This window comes from Stenella coeruleoalba (assembly GCF_951394435.1).
Source record: "Stenella coeruleoalba genome assembly, chromosome: 16".
NCBI lineage: Eukaryota > Metazoa > Chordata > Mammalia > Artiodactyla > Delphinidae > Stenella > Stenella coeruleoalba.
In genome coordinates, this window is record NC_137162.1 from 17,826,953 (window position 1) to 17,833,620 (window position 6,668).

Sequence of the window (6,668 nt, forward strand, 5' to 3'; positions counted from 1 at the left end):
AGTCTGATTTGTTTGTAATTATGACAGAGGTGGAGTGAGTTTCATTTTCCTTTATGTCTGTCATGGTTGAGTGTAGAGATACTGGCCCAGTCCAGTTCTCAGATAGCCAGAGATGGGTAGAAGGAAGAAGCAGCAGAAGAAAAGAACCTATATAATGATCTTGTGCGCTATTGCTAGACGACTGTGCAACTGTAACCACATGTCACTTTGTTCTCAAATGCCTACATGCTCTGTATGGATACCAGGTACATCAGATACATGGCACAAGTACTACCACTTCCCCCTTCTGCATGCATGCCAGACAAGACCTCAGAAGCATTCTCAACACCATACCTCAAAGAGACACTATTAATCAATTGGAATTAGCGTATGAGTTGAAACCCATTTGTTATCTGTGGTATAAGCAACTGCATTGCTTCTAGGACAGAATTATACCCTCAGAGCTGATGCATTTCTCCTACATAGCATTTATCATAGTGTGACTTCACTTTTTTGAATGAAACCTCCTTTACTAGAATGAAACTTCCATCCAGGCAAGGGTTACAACTGGGTGTTCGCTTGGCATTAAATTCCTAGCTCCCAGCACAGTACCTAGCACATAGGTGATTTAGAAAGCATTTACTGAATGAAAGAATGACACAAAGTTGTCCTTTGGAAGAAGCCAAAGGACTTTTCAAACTGCAAAGCACCTACCCTCAAACGCTAGCCTCTGTTGAAGGGTGTTATTCTGGATTTCTATGCGAAGTCAATTAGATCATGGCTAGTTAGCATATAGAGACCTGATCAGACTCCTGAAGCCTTGAAAATGTGCATCTCTCATTTGCCTTCAGCCAGCTCTTTACGGCCAATACCAGTTCTCAGTACTTGTTCGGATTACAGCAGCACCTGCAGGCACCATTGTTTAAGTGTTTCTGAAGAGAAGGCCATTTCTACACTGCATCGGAGGGGTTTCTGTATAACAGTAGTGCATGTGCCTGCCAATGTTTCCCCTTTCCTCTAAGAACAAACAGCATCCTGAGATGGGAGAGGAAGTGTTTCAAAACCTTGCAGCTCCATTAGCACCCTCCTGCAAAATGCATGCTTGACAGTGTGATGAAGTGAGTTTTAAATGATCTCATGTACTAAATGCTGAGTAGTCCCGTTTTTTTCTGTTTTCTCTGACACTGCACATGTGGGTCCCATTTGTTTAATAAACTGGCAGAATGAAGTATGACACTTTTAAGTCTAATTCACATCTCAATGAATACATTGTGCATTTCTGAACCTAGAGAATTTAAATGTCTGTGTTAAACATTTGGGGAAAGTTGAAGTAACTCGGGAAATTTCAAAGGTAGTTTCTACTATTCATATAAAATAGGCACTCCAACTAGTTTTAAAGACTAAAGGGCAGGGGAGTTCCCTGGTGGTCTGGTGGTTAGGACTCTGCACTTCCATTGCAGAGGGCACGGGTTCGATTCCCAGCTGGGGGACGAAAATCTTGCAAGCTGGGCCGTGTGGCCAAAAAAAAAAAGAAAAAGACTAAAAGGCAATAGTTTTGATGAAAGCAACTTGTAAATCATGGTAGAATTCCCATCATATCATCTATAATTCATTATTTGTAGAGGGAAATTAGAGCAATAAGTTTATGTTGCAAACTTTCTGTGTATGGTAATGATTAAAAAAGAAAACCCTTTCATTGGATTGATTGATCTTTTCATTAAAACAAAAGCCTTTCGTTAGATTGATCCGTCTTTTGATTTCTGAAATGAAGCTTTTTGCTTGTACAGCCAGAGGGAAATGGTAATGAAAATGGATTTATTGATCAATAGCTGCAGGGAGCAAAGCAAAAGGCTGGAGCAAGGTATACATTTGCTTATAGTTTCATTGACAAGTGGTTTTCTGAAAGCCACAAACTCAGGGCTCTGATGGACCCAAGGGGAAGGGTATCAAAAATTCTGAAGCTGCATGTCCTTCCTTTCTCGGGTCAGAGCTTTGGGGATGGAAAGTGGAAGTTAGGTGATTTCAGAAGGTTGCAGGTGGCTGACATGGTAACCAGGGCCAGACCACACCGGACATCATTGACAGCAGACATGAGCAATAGAGAAATACTGGGTAAGAGCTGAAGTGTTTACAGACTACGGGGGTAGATACTGGATTATGGGTAATTTTTTGTTGATTTTTTAAAAATGTTGGTGAATGAATGCAGACTCCATTATCCGGACAATTCATACCCAGTCTTCAAAGACAAACTGAACGCTACCTGTTACGTGAGGCTGTCTCAGATTTCCTAACTCCTGGGGACTTCGAACTTTTTGAACTTCTGTTCTCTGCATCAAGTACATGGCTTCTAGTGTGTGCTGCTGTGTTTGTCTTGTCTTCTTAAAATGAGAACTTGTAGGTCTTTGTATTAAAACAACAAAATAAAGTCATAATGCTCATTTATTAAAGGATTATGATGTCAGGTTCTGTACAAGAATAGAAAGATAGATATAAAGCCCCAAATCTTAGTGGTTTAATACGATAGAAATTCATTTCTCACTCATGTGAAGTATCCAGCAGTTATTCCCAGTTGGTTGGTAATCCTCCCATGATTATCCACAGAACTGGGCTTCTTGTGTCTCATAGCTCTGTTCTCTGAGTCCTCAGACGTCTCTGTATTGAGCCAACAGGTGGAGAAAGAGTATGGAGGATCTCCAATGGGGAATCTGAAAAGGCCAGGCCTGGAAAGAGTACACATCATTTCTACTTACAGTTCATTGGCTAGAACTCAGTCATGTGGCAACATTTAACTTCAGCTCTCTGCCCAGGGAGAAGAGAAAATGGGTTTTGGTGAACAGATAGCAGTCAAATATATAGAGCTACCTTTGGGAAGAGTGTGTGTGTGTGTGTATACCTGTCTGCCTGCCTATCTATCTACCTACCTATTTTTCTATCATCTATCGATCTATCTAAGTGGATTTTATTATTCTTATTTATTATTTATAATTTATTTATTCTTATTTATTATTATTCTTATTTATTATTATTATTAATAATAATAAAATATTATTATTTTTATTTTACAGGTAAGAAAACTGGAACCTGGGAAGATTAAGTCACTTGCTGGGGTAAGTGCAGGTGCTTGAATGTGACCCACGATTGTCTGGGTTTACAGCTACCACACTATATTTGCTTATTAACCTGATTTATTCTACTATTACATTGTTCTCTATTTCCCCTGTCACCATTCTTATTCGTGCCTCACAGCATCCTAACTTAACTGCTAGAATAGCCTCAGCTGTGTTCAGCTTGATGTCAGTCAACCAGGCAAATTATTGATAGATCAATCTCCTTAAAAGACAGCTCCAACCTTATCAATTCGTGACCTGAAATCTTTAATAAATGCTCAGTAAATATTTGTTAACTGACTCCATAATACAAAGCAAAGGCCTTGGACTGGGTTCAAGGCCCCCGATTAGAGAATTATCTGGAAGCAATCTGAGAGTGTGCACTGGGTCTTAGACTGTCCTAACACTCTAGGGGTAAGCCTTAGAGAAGGCTGTTTTCAGAAGCATTGATTCTGGGTTGTTAGAGAATAAGTTCTTTCCTGATCTCATTCTAGGAAGGGTTAAGTATCTTACTCCCCGAAAACCTTCAGGTTTAGCCACTTAGGCCTCTATCTTTGGCAGAGAGAGAGCAAGAGAAGAAATCGCCTTTGGACAATGACACACCGTTCTTGAATCCACTCCTCTGTACATACTCCATGAATACCAGCCTTTACACTGGTTGTGTGCAGGCAAAGAGTCACAGAAGGTTCCTGAGCCTGTGTAGGGGCTCTGCTTAATGAACCCAGTGATGTATCTGGAAGAACTAGTTGTTGCACAACGGTGGCAGCAGATTTTCTATGAGGAAAGGATTTAAGGCAACAACGTAGTTGGTAAATGGGATGTTTCAGTGATTAAGGATATCTTACATAAGACTGAAAAATCTCAGTTGTTCATATTGAAGATTAAAATGGTTGATGTGGATTATAAATACGCTGAGGTCCCCCAATCCTCTCTATTTTTTTGTGCTAGTATCCAGGAAATAGATGCGATGCTGAGATTCTCTGCCCCTCCTTCATCCCCTCCTCCCACCTCTGCTCCCTTTGGCAACATTGCAAGGTTATGCCTGTCAATCCCAGTTGCATTAGAAGTGCCCACTGGCTGCCACCTCCTGGGCTCTGGCCCAGCAGAAGAACTGCAGACAGTGTGATGGTTTCTTTGATGGCAGCCGACCGTGTGGGAAAAAACATCAAACAAACAAACAGAAAAGGGTTTATTCTCCCTTTTTGATCCTCCACTGCTGAAATCTAAAGAGCAGACGCTGCAGAGATAACGGGAACAGGATTCAGTAGAAAGACTTTACACGTTTCAGAGTGGCCAGGCCTTCTGACCCAAAGCAGGCAAGCCTCAGGCCTCAGAGTGCAGGGTGGTGAGCTCTGGCCTTGTGGGGACAGAAGAACTTGCGGACCTGGGCTGGATGTTTCAGTGGCTATCAGACCTGGAAAGGGTTCCGGTGACTAACTGGCCAGCACGGTCAATCTTCACACAATGCTGTTGCATCTCCTTCCAGTACCCAGGCCACACAATCTGCCCACCCACTCCGCCGCTTGCTGAGCCCCTCTGTAGATTCCTGGTCAATCCCAGGAGGAGATATGATTGGTCAGCTAGTACCTTATTGGTGGAGCTCTTTTGCCAAGCCAGCTATCTCAGTGGTTGCAAACCAACCTAGAGAGCGACGGATCCCTGATCCAATCAGCTGAGGTTAGACAGTCAGGTTCAAATTGGTTAAAGTATGGTGATCAGGCATAAGAGAATTTTGGCTTCCCTTTCCTTCGGAAGAGCTTTATAAATGGGAGGCACTCCGATCGTTATGTCCAGGACGTTCAAACAGGCCCTTTAATGACTAGCTTCCTTATCTTCAAAGTAAACATGCTGTTGAAAGGGATTTTTCAAAGTTGAATGACAATGATAGTAAGCTACATGTAATAGGATTCCAGCTGATAGTTATGCCACATTTACGATGTTTAGCACTATTATAAACACTTTTCATGTGTTCACACATTTATTCTTTGCAACAGCCCTATGAGGTGGGTATGTACGGTTATCTCCAACGTACAGGGAGGCTATTGAGACACAGAGAGGTTAAGAATCATGCCTACATCTCACAGCTAATAATGAAAGCCTACCTAGGACCCCATGTGTGGGGCTCTGGGGTCTGCATTAACTCAAGTGCTTATTAATTCAATTCAATTTATAAAATGAAAAGGAAAGTAAACAGTTCTGTAGGTCTTACAGATGTAGAGAACAAATGTATGGACGGACACCAAGGGGGGAAAGCTGGGGGGGCAGGGTGGGATGAACTGGGATATTGGGATTGACACACATACACTAATTTGTATAAAATAGATAACTAATAACGTGCTGTATAAATAAAATAAAAAGAAACTCAAAAAAAGTTCTATAGGTCTTATTAACAGATGTACTACTAATAATGATCATATCTGGCAGCTAAAAAATATTTATTATATGAATAAAATAGGAAAAATGAACAAAACACATAGAAGCCTTGGAATGGCAATACCTAAGTATTCAAGTGGTTATTCATCTCTTTAATAATCTTATTATTGAGCACAGAGATCGAAGTCATCAGTTCTCAAAACTTTCGGTCAGGATTCCTTTATGCTCTTAAAAACTGCGGAAGGGCTTTGGTTTTGTGGGTTTTGTCCATTAGTATTTAAATATATTAGAAATTAAAGCTGAGAAATTTAAAAAATATTTTAAAATTTATTGAAACGTAACAATATGAACATTAAATGTTAGCATAAATAGTGTAGTTTTAAATGAAAAATAACTATATTTTCCAAAAGAAAACAATTTCCTAACAGTGCTGTTTCAGATTGTCACAAATCTCTTTAACATCTAGCTTCATAGAAGAAAACTGCATTCTCATATCTGCTTTTGCATCCAGTCTTTTGTGATACGTTGTTTTGCTTCATGTATAAGAAGAAAATCTGACTTCATACAGATTTATAGTTAGAAAAGAGAAGAGTGTTTTAATAGACTCTTTAGATAATTATGGATGTTCGTTTCTGATATAACACCAAAACTCAACAAATAGTAATTTCTTACAAGTTAGTAGCAACATGGAATCTGAAACCTATCAATGAAATTTTTGTACTCTGCAACACTAAATTCATTGGTCTATCTTACACTTTAATAGGTCTTTTACCTTTGCGTGATTTATAACATTTTGCGTTGGTCTTTTAGAAAATATTAGTTCATTGAGTTTTGCAGATTTTCTAAAGGTTGACATGTTCATGATAAGTATTTCAAATATCACATTTATTAAGATCACCAACATCTCTTCAGAAAATTCAGTGAGTATTGAGAAGCTGTTAAGATCATGGTGGTGGAGAGTAGATTTTGGAAATTCTACTTTTCTAGCAGAAGTTCAGCTTTTATCATTGGCAACAAATACCATCAGTTATTTTCTTGTAGTGTCAAGCTCGCTTAGTTTGTTTTAGAGAAAATATCTGCTAAGATCCAAGTCTGAATAACCACAGTTCGTCTGCTAATTGTTCATTCAAGTAAAAGTGCTCTTCCCTGACAAAGCGGCTAGTTTATCCCTTAGTTTAAACAACCTTCTGAGTGCTTTCCCTCAAGACA